This window comes from Euprymna scolopes, chromosome 4 (genome assembly GCF_053919585.1).
Source record: "Euprymna scolopes isolate OS-2025 chromosome 4, ASM5391958v1, whole genome shotgun sequence".
Lineage (NCBI taxonomy): Eukaryota > Metazoa > Mollusca > Cephalopoda > Sepiida > Sepiolidae > Euprymna > Euprymna scolopes.
Genome location: NC_136485.1, coordinates 156,031,734 through 156,050,712, shown reverse-complemented (window position 1 = coordinate 156,050,712; position 18,979 = coordinate 156,031,734). Strand labels below are relative to the sequence as shown.

Sequence of the window (18,979 nt, the reverse complement as noted above, 5' to 3'; positions counted from 1 at the left end):
ATATATATATATATATATATATATATATATATATATATATATATACACACACACACACACACATATGGTGTGCCAAAATGATGACACATTTGTAGATAAAAAAAAAAATTAAATAGCGATTAAATAAAGAAAATATTTTTTCATTTTTTTAAATGTACATAGAATGACATTTTATTTTAATTAGGTTAAAATTCATTTATATCTGTATTTATGCATATTTTTAAGGAAATGTTCCCGAATCATTTGATTTCTTTGCGTTGTAGCCTGACAGTAACATCTGATCTAAACCCTGTGATTATATCTTGTTGGGGTTTTGAAGTCAAATGTATTCAGCCCCCACTCTCGATATCTTGAAGAATTAAAACGAGCTATTCATTCTGAAATTGCTGCTGTTATGGAAAACTTTCGTAGATGTCTACAATCGTGTGTTAGCAATAATGGGAAACATTTGACCGATTTAATGTTTAAGACTGTGTGAAATAAAACAGCATTATATGTACATTTAAAAAAAAAAAAAATTTTTTTTTTTTTTATCAACAAGCATGCCAAATCATTTTGGGACACCTTATATATATATATTAAATTCAAGCTTGGGATATTCAAAAGTGGAGACTAATGAATACAACAAGGTTAGATCGTGTTCGATAACAAGAGCAAAATATATTTTTTTAAATTATTTTTTCAAGGGTAAACAGTTACAAACAGCCATCTGTTTCAGTCAATGAGGCTTTGTCAGGCAACCCTGAACCATTCGACGCTATAGAAAAAAAAAAAATGTCTTTTTTTTTTTTTTTCTATAGCGTTGAATGGTTCAGGGTTGTTATGAAGTCTCATTGACTGAAACAGATGGCTGTTTGTAGCAACCATAGGTAACAGTTTAACCTTGAAAAAATAATAAATATATATATATATATATATATATGATTTGTTCAATTATATTTCACTTTTTTTTATACTAATCCTTAATTTCTGAAGCTCACTGTATACTTTTATAACATTGTATTATATTCTTTTTTCTTGTATCAGTGATCGGATGGAAATTCCATGTGGTTTGATATTTTGGGGATATTCCCCTTCCTTTGATATGTGTTCAACTTTAGTTCAAACGTGCATATGGATACGGTTGCAAACAAAAGAGGGTCCACAGAAATTTTAATGGATTTGTGATCAAATTTTTGTTTTTATAATTCTGTTTCAAATCTATTGTAATTTCTTTAAACCTCATAATGTAGGGTCAGTATTAATATTTTAATTTTTTTTATTATTACATGTATTTATGTTTTTATGTTTGTTTGCGTTAGTGGGGAAACGTGTGAAAGGTATTTCAGCTTAGAAAGTGAGGTGATTGGTAAACGATATATTGCAGGAAGGTAGAACGAAGCATATGAAAATATTTGTAACAAAAAAAAAGTACTTTTATCAAGAGATATGTAAGTTTATCCGCCCACGAATCATAGTTTGTGTAATGAGTACAATGAACAAATTCAATTCTATCAGATCTGTTAGATATAATTATGTATGAATACTGCTTGGAAAGGTATGGACCACCAGTTTCCCTCCAGCTATGAGTAAAATAGTTACTTGTGCTCAATTAATTGTTTATGCATTATATAACTGTAAAAGATATATTCTGTAAAACCAAATTAATTTTAAAACATGATTAGCATATTACATGGCTTTAAACAAATATTTGTGTACAAATTAAGAATTACATATATAAATGAATACGTTTGGAAGGCTAAAAACAACACCTTTTTTTTTGGTTTGTTTTTTTGGGGATATAAAGAAATTTATTTGTTTATATAAACATTTATTTATTTATATAAACAAATAAATGTTTATATAAACATTTATTTATATAAACATTTATTTATATAAACATTTATTTGTTTATATAAACATTTATTTATATAAACATTTATTTGTTTATATAAACATTTATTTATTTATATAAACATTTATTCATTTATATAAACATATTTATTCATTTATATAAACATTTATTTTTATATAAACATATATTTATATAAACATTTATTTATATAAACATATTTATTTATATAAATATTTATTTATATAAACATTTATTTATATAAATATTTATTTATTCATATAAACATTTATTTATATAAACATTTATGTATTTATATAAACATATTTATTTATTTATATAAACATATTTATTTGTTTATATAAATTTTAATTTATTTATATAAACATATTTATTTATATAAACATGTTTATTTATTTGTTTATATAAACATTTATTTATATAAACATGTTTATTTATATAAACATTTATTCATTTGTTTATATAAACATATTTATTTATTTGTTTATATAAAAAAAAAGAACAAAATGTGTTGCTTTTAGCCTTCCAAACATATTTATGTACGTAATTCTTAATTTCAAAATATATGCAATGCTTCAAACGCAGGTAATGTTTCTTTAATTTGAATACAACTTTTTTTAACATTTAAATTATTCATTGAAACCAAAGAATTTATTTTTTAAACAATACTTTGTTATCTAAGAACAGAATTTTCTATGAAGATTGATTTATTTGTTTATTCCTAGAATACGTTGAAGAGTAGTGACAGGTTACATCATCAATGATGGTGTCTCAACACCAAACCATTTTTTCAGGCAATCCAACTGCTATTGAACAAAAAGCTGGAAAATGTCTGTGATCATCAGAGGAAATAAATCAGTAGGTGATAGTTGTGTAACACACGGACAACACTAATAAGATACAACCATGATATTTAGTAATAATTAACACTAATAAGATACAACCATGATATTAAATAATAATTAACACTAATAAGATACAACCATGATATTAAATAATAATTAACACTAATAAGATACAACCATGATATTAAAAAAAAAAAACCTAACTACGAGATGAAAAGTTTCTACATTTCCTAGAATAGACAAATCTCTACTTATATATAAAGGTTTCTTTGTGTGTGATTCCGAAATGGCTCTGCTGATTTTTTAAAACTTTCACACAACTATATTTTATACGTCTGGAAGTGTACTTAGGTCTTGTATCGGAATGCCTCTGATAAGTATCAGTAATCGAAAAAATCCGATTAAAAAAACAAATCTGGTTGGTTGTTTTTGTTTTACGGCATATCAACCCTTTTCAGGTTATTTAATGCCGAATCCAGTGATTTTGAAGAACAATTTTTTAATAGAATATATTTGTTGTTTTCAAATCGGTTTCTATTTAACCCATAGTTGGGACCCTGACAGGTACTACTACTCCGGGTCAGAGTGGATCTGGAAGCAATGGCAATTAAAGGGTGGCTCCACACTCCCCGAATCCCGCAAGCTGGGGCCTCACCACTGGATATAGTTTAAGGTCATATCCAGGACCATGAAAAAAATCTGATTTTGACCAAAGTTAACATCCTTATGCAGCTCAACATCACAAGTGCATTTGAGAAGTTTTCGCATAAGCAGAAGGGATCGGCATATGAAATTAACAGTAGCTTCTTTGATAAAACAGAGGCACATTCAAAATGAATGTTTCTGCTTAGAACACAATTGAACCATGACTTTTTTCATTTTAAACTTGAATTCAAACCATTATATATAAAAAAATAACTTTATAAAATCAACAATAGGTTCTCTACAGTGCAATGTAGCCTACAATGTATTATGGACTAAGCCACTGCAGGGAGGCATGTGAAGTTTCCTCTTGGTGCACTATGGTGAGTCCCCAAGCAGGCAATCAATCGATTTGATTGAAAAATGAGTGATTTCAATGATTTCAATGAAAATAAAAGTATTGGAAGTGTGAAACATTCGTTGACCATCATTCAATTCCGGACAGCATTGGGTCTCCCTGCTAGTGAAGTAATAATCATAATATTGTGTAATCTGTTTGAATATTTTATCTCTAAATAAAACTTCCATTCTATTTTGATCTCAAAATGTCTGCAATATTTTTATAGACAAAATAAGATCAAACTAAAATAAACCAAATTTGTCAACTAAATTTTTTTCACACACATGAAACCATGGCCAAAAAAACAAAAAGCAACTCTTAAGGATACGAAACCATCTATGGAGCCAGTTACTTTTTTTTCCGAGATAGCGACCAGCATCCCTGACAAATGTTGAAGGCAACACTGACCGAAACATTACAGAAATAACACTCAAGATGAGAACAATAGTCCGATGAAAACAAGTAACAATCAGGCCTCATCTAAAAAATTAAGAACTAAAATAAAAGTTTTCCCTTGAGTTTTGTAAAGAAATATTTTATTTAATCTTTTGGTGCTTGGCCAGAATTTTCCTTAGATTAAAAAACAAAAATAAAGAAAAATCTGTATGATGTATGTACCTGTAATGAAACGAGATATATCATATTCCAAAAATCTTGTAAGTTGATCAAGTAGTTTTATTTTTAAATAAGATCAAATCTTATGGTTAACTTAGGAACAACTGTTTTGCAAGCCATTTTGAAAACAATCTTAAGAAACAAGTGACTCAACAATTTCAAACTTGCAAGATTTTTGTTCTAATGCCTTTGTATCTTTTATCAATTGCCTAAAAATTATTATATTCATAAAAATAAAAATACTTGATCAATGTACGTGACTTTTGGAAAATGTGTATTTTCATTTTGTCATGGTTACATGCATTATACAGATTTTTCTAGGCATAATCATTTTAAATAAAATTGTGTTTAATTAAAAATAAAACTATTTTTTTAAGATTAATTTCGTAATGTATTGACCTAAATTTTGTCATTTTTCTTCCGCCATCTTTAGTTTTAGTTTATTTTATATTGAAAATACAATATTTAATATACAAGGTTCAGCACAGAAGATTTCTTATTTTACTCCTAATTGGAAGGAATTTGGCAATTTATGACTTTTCCTTATGATATGTCATAAGCAAATATAATATATCCCTCTGGTTTTCACCTGTACTAATTCTATGAATCTTGCTCTTAACTATTCTGTCACCTCTTGTCTCCTGCATTAAGAGTGATTGCATGTTCCTTAAAAAAATTATTATTTTTTCCTAAATTAAAAGTGAGACGTTCTCATATTTGTAAGTATCATTTTAAATGAGCAAGCATTCAAGAGACATTTTAATTTATTCCAAAAAAAAATTCTTAGATTTGAATTTTAATAAATTAAAATCTTGAACTAAGATATAAAAGTTCCCATTCATTTGCCATATTAATTTTAAAGTTGGATTAAAAATTATTTTTTTTGTCTTTTTATTATCAATTTATAACGTTAAAGCCTTTCAAAAGAAAATTGTATGCAAAAGTTGATTATTTTTCTACTTTATTCTTTTCTTGTTGTAATGGCCGATTCTAATAAGCATAAAAGTTGTATCTCCATTGCCTTAGGCTGTTTCTGGTTTTGTAAATGTTTGAAACTATTTGTATTCTGTAAATTTTAAATAAACCAAATTCAATAATTATTGGAGCTCTTCACAGAATCTTTCTAGAATGGTTGCACTTCTTGCACGCATTACAGATACAGGATGATCCTAAAAGATATGCTACCCATGGAATCGTTAATGAAATTCATAATCCTTTCTACAATCATATTCCATATTCGGGACAAGATCAAAGTGTAGTATCTGTTCTTCAGATGCTGCACTTCTATTTCTTGTTCTCTTTCGGTGGAGGAGAAATCCTTCACGACTGAGACAATTTTTATTTTTGTACCTTTTCTCCACGTTAAAAAACGACCCTGGTGTCTAACTCTGTCCCGTGGGGAGGCATACTAAATAGGCACAATCATATTCCATACAAATAAACTTCAGTCTATGCCTGATTTTTGCCACTAAGTTTCACTTCCGAATTTCTATCCGTCTTCATTTATTTATCACCATGAAGTGAGATGTGAGGACACTTTAGTGATTGGAGAAGATTAGGGTTAGGATGTGATTCTGAATGGCTTTCACATTTGCTGCATCTTTTACTATTTTTCATCTTTGAGGTTATCTAAAAAAAAACAAAAATGTCTGTCAGAACAACCTCCAGAATATTCCTGAACTTAAGAAAATTATCACAGACCAAATCAGAGCAGTGTTAAGATAGTAGAGTGTTAGAGTTATTGACAATTTTTCACATGATAAACAAGGATGTGTATTATTGAATGGCGATAAGACTGTTGGATATTTATGAGTGAAACTTGGTGGACAAATCAAGCATGGACTGTAATTTACTTGGACGGGGTTGAAACCAGTACCATATGAAAAAGCGATCCCTCGGGTGCATAATATCTGAAAATCAGAAAAAAATGGTTAATTCTGTGGTGGTCAACTGGACCATTTCTTGCAAGGGTTGGGTCACTTTTCCCGACGCCATTTTTGCAAGTCATGTATGTGTTTATGTTTATAAACGTTATTTTTTCAGGGTCATGACGTCATAAGTTGTCGTGGTCAAAAGTGTTTGCCACTTACATTTTTCTCTTCTTTCCCTCTTTCACATTTCATGTTCGGGCCTACCTACCACGGCTAATTTTTTTTTTTTTTGGTCACACAGGTACTCGCTGCCATTTTGATTCACGCAAAAGTTGTTTTGATTCATATTGTGGAGGGAGGGGGTGTCACCTCCTTCTCTTGTTCTTTTCGAGGGGGGGGGGTTACTCAATATCCTTAGTATAGCAGCTCTGTCCAAACCGAATTTCATGTCCACCCAGGCAATGTCAGGTATCAATGCTAGTGTCATAATAAAATCAAAACACACTTGGAAGTGAATACTTATTCTGCTGTGATTGTTTGAAAAAAAACTAATTTGACATTTTATCCACTTAGGAATCGATACGAAAAAAAAATTGCTGCAGCTGCTTTCAAAGTGAGATGGATGAGAACGTATATTTGGCTTATTAGTGGTCCTATTCACTTGCCTCCCCACTAGAGCAGAGTTAGACACAAGGTCAATTTTAATGAGGCGAATATCCAGCTCCTCAAAAGGGGGCACTTTGGATAGTAACAAAAATAGAAATTGTCTCAGTCATGAAGGATTTCTCCTTCACTGACCGAGGATGGAAAAGATGTAGTGTAGCATCAGAACAGATACTACACTGTGATCTTGGCCTGTAGTGTTGTCTAGAAGTCCTGTTACATTGATGACACTATTGAAGCAGAGGGAGGAGCTGGTGCTGTTGTCATTGCAATAATTAGGAATGGATGGAGTAAGTTTGAACTTATGCTATTACTAATCGACAGAATGTTAGCACGATTCATCAAGGAGAGAGTGATGTGATTCAATCTGGGTAGTAGAATGAGATATGTACAGAAAAAGAGAATTGGTTCGTTTGGTTACATTAAAAGAACGGATAAGAGTTTTGGGGTTGTTGAACAGTTGAGATGGCAGTAGAAGACCAAAGAAAACATCAGAAGAAGTGATAAGGATAAATTTGTGAAAAAGAAGGATGAATAAAGACCTGGTCAAAGAGAAATCAATTCCATCCAATTTCTTAGCTGAAAGAAAGATCCAGGTCATTCTTGATGGCCGTACATTTAAACAATGTCACTTTGATGCGGTTGTGCCCAGGGGCTTATACTTGATTCTTTATTATTCCTGAGCTTCAAAACGACCTTCCTCATATAAACTCATCTGAGATGAATATATCTGCTGGCAACATATGAGCAAATCGAACTCCTTTGTCCCAGGCAGTGACTGAAGCATTAGAAAATCATGTTCAGTCTGTTGTAGAATATGGTTCAACGCTACCATTGCAAAGCTCCTTTCTTTTAACAATTATAAGAAAGTTTTCCACCCATCGATAGCACCTTACTCAAGAGTCCAATATTGAAACTCCTTATGACGTTCACAGGCAACATGAATACATATCGGAACAAATACATAGAAGATACTACTCTGTGGCAAAGAAGGTGGCCTCCCCCTTCCAGTCTAGAAACCTTCCCCTGGTGCTACCAGATCAGGCTGTCTGAAGATATTGGCTTTCTGAGACGAAATGCACCTAACATTGATGCTTTTTGTTTTTGTTTTTCTACTTCCTTTTGCAAAACTTAATTATGTTCTGCAAAAACAAAAGCAACAACACACCTTTTCCCCCTTTTTTTCTTCTTCCAATTTCCCCCTTCTCTTTCTATCTCACCCACTTTCTAACTGGTTTTCTAACTTAAAATGTATCAAACATTAATACTGTAACCCTTTTCCCTCTCCCATTGCAAAACTCCTTCATGTCCTGCAGGGCAGGGAACCAAAACGATAAAATCCACTATAAAACAACCAAACCAAACACAACAAACTAGTGATTGAAGATACAAAGAGTTTGAAGAATAAAACCCTTCTACAAAATAACTGGATACAACATTAATTTCCAAAATAACTAGATTTGGCATTAAATGGCCTGAAAAGGGTTGGTCATAAAACAAAACAACCAAACCAAACTCTACAAACAAATATTGAAGATATAAAGAACTTGAAGCATAAAAACTGTTTCCAAAATAACCGGATTTAGCATTAAATAACCTGAAAGGGGTTCATATGCCATTAAACAAACCAAACCAAACCTAGAAACCTTCCCACACCTGCCAGTATTCTACATCTCTATAAAGTTAGTGTTTGTCCATACATGAAATATTGTTGCCACATGAATCTCCTCTTGCACAATGTGATAAAGAGAATCTCTAACATATCAATTAGACAAGAAAGTTATTGCGTTTTTTCATTTTAACATTCAGATGAATATATTTTGGCTTGAATAAAAGTTATTGATCAAAATAAGCACCATCAAAATCAACACACTTTTGCCAACGAAAAACAAGTGTATTTATGCCAGTAACGTAAAAATCTTGTGTTCTGGTGGCGATGAAGTTGCTGAAGGCGTTTTTGATATCGTTTAGGTTTTTGAAGCATTTCTCGCACAGAAAGTTGTTAAGCTGCTTGAAAAAGTTGTAGTCGGTAGGTGAGAGGTCTGGAGAGTATGGCGGATGAGGCAGAGTTTTGTTTTGTAGCCCAATTTGTTCAACTTCTGCTGGGTCGGTTTAACATTGTGCAGTTGGGCATCGTCGTGGAAGAGAATTGGGCCTTTTCTGTTGACTAATGCTGAGTGTTGTCGAAGTTTCTGATACATTTCATCCATTTCTTGGCAGTACTTCTCTGCCGTAATAATTTCGCTTGCATTCAAAAAACTAATGGATGAGACCATTCGCAGATCACCAAACAGCATAACCTTCTCTTGGTGCAACTCTGGCTTCGGGAAGTGTCATGGAGCTTCGTCGGCGTCTAACCATTAAGCTGAGCCTTGCTGGTTGTCATAAAGAACCCATTTTTCATCGCAAGTCACAACTTGGTCGAAAAACGAGCCCTTCTCGTTGTGTAAAAGAAGGGAAGATGACACTTCATAACGGCGTTTGTTTTGGTTGTCGTTCAATTCATGAGGCATCCATCTATCAAGTTTTTTTTGTCTTTTCAATCTCTCTCAAGTGGTTGGGAATCATCGTATATGTTACGTTTAATTCAGAAGCAAGTTCTCAAACAGTTATGCATGGATTGGCTTCAACTAAGGCTCTTAATTGATTGTTGCCAACATCGATCGCTGACCTCTACCATCATTATCTTCAAGAATCATCACCACCACAAAATTTCTTAAACCACTATTGTGCTGTGCGTTCAGTAATGGTTCCTGGGCCAAATGCTTGGTTAATATCATGAGCTGTTTCAGCTGCTTTTTGGCCTAGCTTGAATTGAAATAAGAAAATTGTGCGAATTACTTTTTTTCATCTTGTATTCAATGTTCTGAAAAAAAATAATTGTTTTTAAAACTATTGTAATTTAAATGATTAGATAGAGCGAAAAACGCTATTTAAAATGATATATAAAGTAAAGGTATTATAACAAAAACTTATTTAGAAATACTTTATTTGAAATCAAAATTAAAAATTCCACAAGAACTTTCTTCTCAACCTGATAAGTTTTGTTCCTACTTACTAATTTCCAGTCCTTGTCCCATCGCCACAATGTAGCACTCTTGATCGGGGATATTTACATTTGGAAGGGGAGGGCAGATACAAGTGCAGCAATTTCATTGAAATGCATTTTGTGAAAATATTTGTAAAACAAGAGTGGTACAATGAAGAAGCTCCCTTGATCACGAACATTGTTACAATGGTAACTGAAAACCAGGAAACATCCTGAGAAAAAAAAAATTCATGGACACGACAACCTAAGAAAATAACATCCACGGTAACACAAACTAAGAAACTCAACTCAAGAACAGCCAAATCAACCTTGGATCTACAGAGGAAAAAGAAGACACTATAAAACTCCAGAAAAACTAAGGTAGGTGACTATTTTCTCTGTTTTTCTTTGTTATCCTGCAAATGTATTGGTTTTAATAATTTGTAAAATATTATTTGTGGATAGAGCTTTTGTTTTTGTTTAAACATCGGCTATTTAAAAAATATATATCTTTAGACAAAATGGCTAACACTAACCAAGCCCAGTTTAACAGTTCTCACAAATGGATCAAAGATCCCAATCTTTACTGGGAAACCGTCTGATTTTAGCAGCTCTGAAAAAAAAAAAAAAAAAAGAGTGAGTCTACTAGCTAACACACCCAGAAGTAATAAACCTGGTATACAATTTTTCGGATGGTCAGCATTGGAAATGATCGGAGAATATCTTGATGATCATCCAAACTGCACCAGTAAGGATCTGCTCGATTAAGTAGCAGCCCAGTATGGCAAGTTCACAAATGCTGCCGACGCTGCTTGAGCTCTAATAAAAAGAAGAGAATTCCAAAGTCTAGCATTCTTAGGAAAGAAACTATTAGAGTAGAAGGCTTTCTTACATTTGGAGATTTTTAATGTGTAGGGGTGGGATTTTGCTGCTTGTTGGGTTTGTTGGGGGGTATTTACATCAAGAGCGGACAAGGGCTTATAGTTCGTCAGAGCATCTACTATTACAATACTTGTAAAACAGGCAGAGGGATGAAACATTTCATCGATGGACCAGAGATTAAAGCCTAGCTGACAGTGCAGGACCTATTAGGTTGGCAACTCTCTTTTGGGCCCTGTCTAAGAGAGACACACTAGCGGCAGATGTACCAGTCCAAATGTGGCAACAATACTCCATACATGGGTGAATGGCAGCCTTGTAGAGGTACAGGATACTCTCAGGCATAAGTAACTTTCTAGCACGGTAGAGAGAGCCCACCTTCTTTGCAGCAGCCTTAGCAATACCCTCAATGTATCTGTTTCAATTCCTGCTCTCTGTGAACGTTAAGCAAAAGAGTTTGAACAAAGTACTTTCCCACCCCCACACTGTAGAGATCCCTAGATGTAAAAGATCTTTCTACTCCAATAGTTTCTTCCCCAGAACCGTTAGGCTTTGGAATTCCATTCCAGGTCCCTGCTTCCCCAACAGTACTGACATGCAGAAGTTCAAGTGTAACGTGAACCAACATCTTGCTGCCCAAATCCCTACATAGTACCTCAGTAGTTGTTGCCCCTGATAGTAGCCCCCTACACCAAAGTGGCAATTTGCCTTGTTTGGGGTGAAGATGTAATAAAAAAAAAAAAAAAAAAAAAAAAAAAAAAAAGAAAGCATAATTAGTCATGGCTATTAGTGGTTGAGAATTTTTCTTGTAGTTATTAAAGGTAAGGAGCTTAGTCTTGGCAGCATTGAATGTTACCATCCATTTTTTTCCCCATTTCATTACAGACTGGAGGTTTTCCTCTAGGGTTTCCGACAATGCCTTGGATACGTGTTCATTTGTTTTCCCCTTGTGTCTGTTATAGAGTTTGGTGTCTTTAGCAATTATACCCATCTCAAAGACAATTTTATGAGGGAGGTCATTTATGAATATCAAGAATAATAAAAGTCCAAGGATCGACTTCTATCTTCGCGATGGCGTCTACATGTTAACATGTGTGTAAAATTACATTAGGTAAAAAAATTCTCTTTATAAGGGAATTTAAAATTTTAGTACATATGTTCAGGTTGGAGTATGTTAATGAGCAGTTTTGTAGATGTATGTGCATATATATTATATGTCTGTTGTATCAGCGAGAAAGTATATGTACTAACTTGTGTTCAGTTAGTAGTGCATATCTACCGGAACTATGTTTAGTAGTTTGTGTGTGTGTGTGTGTGTGTGTGTGTGTGTAAGATTTGCTAGAGACTTTCTGGCTCCAAAGGGCCTAGGTAGGATTGTGACACTTGCCTGTGTTTGTTTGTGAATGAAAAATACCGGTAAAGACAAAGAAATCTGTGCATTTGGGTTTTTATAGTACATGGAATTTTTTTTTGACAGTGAATAATATCCTCGCTTCTTTGATTGGCGAAAAGAAACTACTGGTTGGAGATATTGTGAAATTGAGAATTGTTATGTAAAAACAACAGTCACTCATTCCAACCAGCTCGGGTGGTGGTGTAGAGATATATTTGCTAAACATCGTAAGCCTGTTTACTCATATGTTTATAAAGAAACCATTCTTTTATCATAAAACAAAAGATGAGGATTGGAGGATACAGAATGGTTCTTCAATATTTTTCCTTTTGTATCTAACATGTTGATTGGTAGTCTAGAAGTTTATGTTGAGCATATGCATTGTTGCTTCATGTTAGCAGTGGGGCTGATAATATCTCAAATTGGTAAGTCTCGACACAACTGTGAATTTGAAGACTTTTATTTTACAATGGAACTAATGTTAGGAAATAGGTCGAACATAAGAAAGAAATATGGTAAATCATATTGTATACACATTTTACCGGTAGTGAGGGTCAACTGATCGGATCTGCGTGTGAGTCACATGATCAGGTTAGCTGGAGTCAGAGAGTTTGGGTTTGGACGTAGAGATCAGCGGATGGCTTAACAGGTCGTCCCCTCCCCTTCACTGGAGGGGGGATGCTGACGTGTGTGAAAACAAGACCTATGCAAGCAAAGACATTCACTTTCCATTCTTCTGCAATCGACATCTGGAAGGTGAATAAAAAACTATATAAAACCATTCATTGTCTTGGAGTGAATGAATATTCATCCAAAACAGGTTTCCAGTCCCCCCTCCAAGAACAAAATGAATTCCAGGTGGACAAGATCAACGACGCATGAAGAAGGTATGTCCAAAATACATGTACCACACACACACACACACACACACACACACACACACACACGCACGCACACAACTGCTTATGAACAATTAGATATGAATATATCACAAATAGACATCAACATTTAGACGATCATACAACGGTGCCAATTTTATGATACCAACAATACAACACTAAAAATAATAATTAAAAAAATAAAAATAATGGAAATTAGATAATTTTTTCTTTTCTTTTGTGTGTGTGATTTAATTTTGTTTTATTTAGTATTTTAGTTGTGTAAGTTTCGAATCTCTCATCGCCAGTCTTGTAGGCCAGTAAAAATCAAGACCAGGGCTGTACAGCATTTTCTAATGTGCCATATTCGAAAATTGTAACAACAATGAAGGCCAGTTACCATAAAAAAATGTAGATTTATGAGAACTATAGTTAAGTACATTTAGTAATATTGTGAATACATTTAGAAATAAAAATGATATTCAAACATTTTGTTACCTTTTTAACGTGAAACTTGGTATTTTGAATTTGTACATAATTTATCAATGTCTGCTCTGACAGATGTGATGGCCACTCAAAGTAATTACCATCTGTGAGCTGAATTCGGCGTCCTCATAGATAAAATATATAACATCTGAATAACATGTGTAGTGCTAGTATATTTATAGCCTCTGGGTAAGTCCATTATTCTTTAAATAGGTAGATTTATTGAGATCAGTGTACCCCATAATATTTAGCTTATATTAGATTCGTTTTACATTAATTTTGGAAAATTCGATTGATCTTACTTTGATCAGTTTACTATAAATTTTATGATTGCTAAGATACCATATATAAAATATCTTGAAACATAATAAAATTGAATTCAAATATTAACATTAAATTAAGGAGCAAACTTTAAAACAAATGGGTTACAAATAGAGAACTTTTGTAAAATAATTAAGCCAGAGTTTTCTCCCCTGACGTGGATTAAAACTGTACAAATTTTACAAAACTTTCAAATCGATTTTATTGTTAGTACAAAATATTGAAAAGATTTAAGAAAAACGAAAAAATGCATACAAAAAAATGTATTTCCTAAGTGAATAAGTTTCGGAAAATTATTCACATAATGGGACGTAACTCTTAATCATATAATGTCCTTATTTTTAAGAAATCTTTAATTATTCCCCTTAGATAGACAGGCAAATCTAAGGGAGATAATTGTTACAATATTTATCGAATGTTCATGTAAACGTTTTTTAATTCAAAATTTAAAAAAACAAAACAAAGGGTAATTCTCAACTTTGAAACTTTGATATCGTTGCGTCTTTAGCTAGTTTCACATACACACTTAATTGCGATTAGCAATGTTGTTTCTTCTATTTAGTAAAAATGTTCCGCTCACGCAGCAACTCTCTGGTTTACACTGCTTACGCCATACCAAACTTTTTGTTTGTACGGAAACAATTCCATCACGTCCACTTACAGCCCAACAAGATGATCCTTTTCTCTTTGGTTGTCGATGTTATCGCCCAGTCTTCAGTATCTTTGGTATCGTGATGATGCAACATTCAATGGCGCCATGACATTGAACAGATAGTTCCAATTTTCGGGTGAGTCAATCCTAACAAATTGGAAATTATCAATTCATAAAAAATCTGGATGGCATCATTCTTGGTTCTCAGCACAAATGAAGCAGTCGTAGCACTAAATGTCACAGCATCAAAATCGATGCTCACCCAAGGAAGGTGGGCTCTCTCTACAGTGCTAGAAAACTACTAACACCCGAAAGTATCCTGTACCTCTATAAGGCCACCATTCGCCCATGTATGGAGTATTGCTGTCATATTTGGGCTGGTGCATCTGCTACTAGTCTCTCGCTCCTTGACAAGGTTCAAAAGAGAATCGCAAATCTGATAGGTCCTGAACTGGCATCTGAGCTTCAGCCTATGTCCCATCGATGAAACGTTGCATCCCTCTGCCTGTTTTACAAGTATTTTAATGGTGAATGTTCTGACGAACTGCAAGCACTTGTGCCCCCACGACGTGAAAACCCTTGACAAACTCGACAAACTCGACAGGCTGCTAAATCCCACCCCCACACTGTAGAGATCCCTAGATGTAAAAGATCTTTCTATTCCAGTAGTTTCTTCCCCAGAACCATTAGACTTTGGAATTTCATTCCAGGTCCCTGCTTCCCCAACTGTACTGACGTGTAGAAGTTCAAGTGCAACATGAACCGACATCTTGCTGCCCAAATCCCAACATAGTACCTCAGTAGTTGTTGCCCCTGATAGTAGCCCCCTACACCAAAGTGGCAATGTGCCTTGTTTGGGGTGAAAATGTAATTTTAAACAAAAACAAAAAACTTTGTTCCGATTGAAATATTGTTTTACGACACATACACATTCCTATTTTACTTATTTATTGAGGAGTGCACCATGTTGCTTTGAAGTCAATCTATTTGAAAACGACGACGAAATTCGTATCATTTGGATTCTTCAACTTATTCTTCTCATCTTGATTGTTATTTGAACGTTTTGGCCGAGCCAGGTAATCTCTGACTTTTTTTTTTGTTTTCTGGATTTGTGGCACAGGAAGTTGTGTCCACATTTTAAAATATCTTGAAAAAAACTTCAAAGAAACTGCAATTTTGGGAATATTTATTAATATCTTGGTGAACTCGTAAATCTTTCTGTTCAACACTAGAATTTGCACAGAATTTGGGAACGGAAGCCTTTATTTTAATCCACAGTGTATCATGCAGATTCTGGAGTTCAACAGAAACATTTCTGAGTTCAAGAATATACACCTGAAGAAGGTCGGAGGTTACATCGGCTGAAACGTTGTAAAAATACCACTTAAAATAAGAATAGTAATCAGAATAATCCCAATAATATGAATTATCAATCCTCATCTAAAAAAATTTATGGATTTGCGGATTTCAATGGTATTACTCTACTCTCTGCCTTTGATTTGGTTTACACTTTGCAATTAATATTGTGTTACCGGCATTCAGCTCTTTTATCTATGCTTTGGCAGGTCGCATTGACAGGATTCTTTCGGCATACCTCAAGTCTCCTTCTTCAGACATGTCGACAGTCTTTCTGTCAACTTGGACGAGTTGAATCCTATTGATTGGCATTGCAGTCTACACAGTTTAAAATATTCTGATGGTAACTTCAATTACAATTGTACTTTAAAATATTTGTTTGAAATGAATTTGCAATTGTTCGTTTTTCGATTGGATGTTGATGTAGCAATGGAATGAGAAAGGTCATCATTAATAATCCTAATCTTCTTATTTTGTTGTGGCGCATTAGAGAAAGAGAAGAACAGATACAATTTAATTTTATTGTAGTTGATCATAAAAGAGTTTACTTTTGTTAGAGGTCTAAAGAGTGAGTATGCAGTTGTACTAACTTTGACGCAGTAGTAGTACTAATACTACTGCTAGTAGTACTACTAGTAGTTCTGTTTTAGTTTTTGCTCCTGTTTTTTTTATGTTGTTGTTGTTTTTTTTTGGGGGGGGGGGTTGGGGGGGGTGTGGCACAAGAGGTTGTGCCCATATTTTACTCCCTAAAATATCTTGAAAAAACTTCAAAGAAACTGAAATTCGGAGAATATTTATTAATTGATATCTAATAACTATTATTAAATTTCACAAAAATCCAAGTTATCTATCCCCTCCATTGCATAAAACCAAATTAAACTGAATATAGTCTACATTACAATCCCTTACACCTAACAGCTGTGTTCCAAAAGTCATAATGATTGGTTAATTAGTTTAGAAGTTTATTCTCGTACATACAAATATATAAACTAATGATGGGGCGATTCCAATATTTTTCCCCGATTCTGATACTACTACTGATTCTGATACTTTATAAATGTCTAAATCTGTAGATAACGATAAAGTTTTCGCTTTTTTAACTTATGTAATATGTGCATATATTTTCACAAATGCAAAAGTATTCTTGCAGGAAGGTGGTCTATAGATTTACGTTTTACTGGTAGTTTAAAATCAATAAATATTTATCATTTCATCATTAGTACCAGCAAAGGAAAGTTTTGTTTCAAACAAGCCAAAGGAACAAAAATAATTTAATTTCTTGGAGCATTGAAAAAGAGCTACAAACTTTTCTGATAACCTCCATAATTCCATCCCGATTCTAATTCCGATTAATTGTCATAACATTAACATAAACACACACACACACACACACACACACACACACACACATATATATATATATATATATATATTGTGAATTATTTCACAGAATTCTGCCTTTTGGATTACATTGAAATATTTTCTAGTAACGCGATTTCTTTGGATTTTTACTTGTGGATATGGAACTTTAACCAACTTTTCTTGGATTTTACCATTATTGGATATTCTGCTCTTCTCTGGACCATCCATTCACGTGAAATCATTTTTCTTTTTTCCCATTCTTCTGCTTCACTATATTTTACCAAGTAAGCTCTGTGGCTTACTTGTAATTTCATTAAATACTTTGCAAGCAAAATCCGATTTCACATTTTGCTAACTCCTACCCTCTGATGAGAAGAAAAGTATTTCTTTCGAAACTCCATGGATTAAAGACATTCCATTTAATTTGTGTTTCCTTTTGGAAAATTAAATATGTTTTTAACTCTTCTTAAAGTGTTTTCGATTTTTTATTAATTATTTTTTCATATAGAGAGAGAGAGAGAGAGAGAAAGAGAGAGAGATTTTACACATGAGTTCCTAATTATTTCTCCATATTAAAATCATGGTTTTTGGTTGTAATTAAAAACAAAACAAAACAGTTTGCAAGGACCCATGGTGCAGTGGTTAGAGTACTTGGAAAAATCAATTGTAAAAGTTCTATTCTCCTGAGGGTTGAAGGTTCAATTCTCAGTGTGGGCGACCAAAAAATATAATTGTGAATTACTTAGGACCTCTATCCAGTCATGACTGACGGACGAGAGTATGCTACTCCCGTGAAGTAAACAACGGATTTGTTTCCAAATTCCATCCAGATTCCCGGGTTAGAGAAGATACACTTGAAGAAGGGCGGAGATGACATTAACCGAAACGTTGTGAAAATGACACTCAAGATGAGAACAATATTCTGAAGAATCCAAATAATATGAATAACCATTCCTCATCTCCAAAATTATGAAACGTAAAATAAAAATAAAAACATTTTTGCACCAGATTTCTCTTTTTTTTTTTCAGTTCTGTCTCAACAATGGTGCTAAAATAAGACTTATTTTTTTCTCACGAATTCGTATCCCTCTTGGGTCATTTGGCCACACATTGACCAATCAGCTTGCAGGATGCATTAATTCTATCTGTCTGCTGAGAAAGTTCTTCAACTCTTTTGGGAATTAAAGTCGGTCTGCAGAGAGAAATCTGGAATCATCAAAGAAAGACATCCCTTCTCTTTCTTTCTCTCTTGTCCCTGTCCTCTGAATGCTCCAGCATTCAGAGGATTTTTGCATGAAGATATCTGCTGGCAAACCGACCTTCGACAGCCCAAAGAACCTTCAACTCTTCCTTTTCTTCACTCAAGGACTTATTTATGTGAAAGAAAGATGGTCGGTGCGTCCATCTTTCTTTCACGTAAATAAGTCCTTTTGTGGTTGCATTGAAAGAGGTTCTGTTTTTTTCCTTCCATGTGACATTTTTGAGATACAAATGTGGCGTTGTTGTTATATTAAAGAAACAGAAGAAAAGAAAGAGAAAAGAAATTTTAAATTGTTTTTCCAGTTTTACAAAAGACTTTTATTCCACCTTCTCCAGCTGACCTTAAACTATATCCGATGGTGAGGCCCCAGCTTGCGGGTTTTGGGGAGTGTGGAGCGACCTTTTAATTGCCATTGCTCCCAGGTCCACTGACCCAGAGTGGTAGTACCTGTTAGGGTCCCAACTATGGGTTAAAT

The 18,979-nt window shown here is 33.5% G+C and overlaps 1 long non-coding RNA gene across 1 annotated transcript in view; it reads left to right on the top strand.

The window, feature by feature from the left end:
• Positions 1–7,928: 7,928 nt before the first annotated feature.
• Positions 7,929–18,979, top strand: part of LOC145269755 (uncharacterized) — a 32,062-nt gene continuing 21,011 nt past the window's right edge. Inside the window, exon 1 of the long non-coding RNA XR_013865224.1 lies at positions 7,929–10,297. This is a non-coding gene — a long non-coding RNA (uncharacterized LOC145269755). The remainder of the gene's footprint in view (positions 10,298–18,979) is intronic.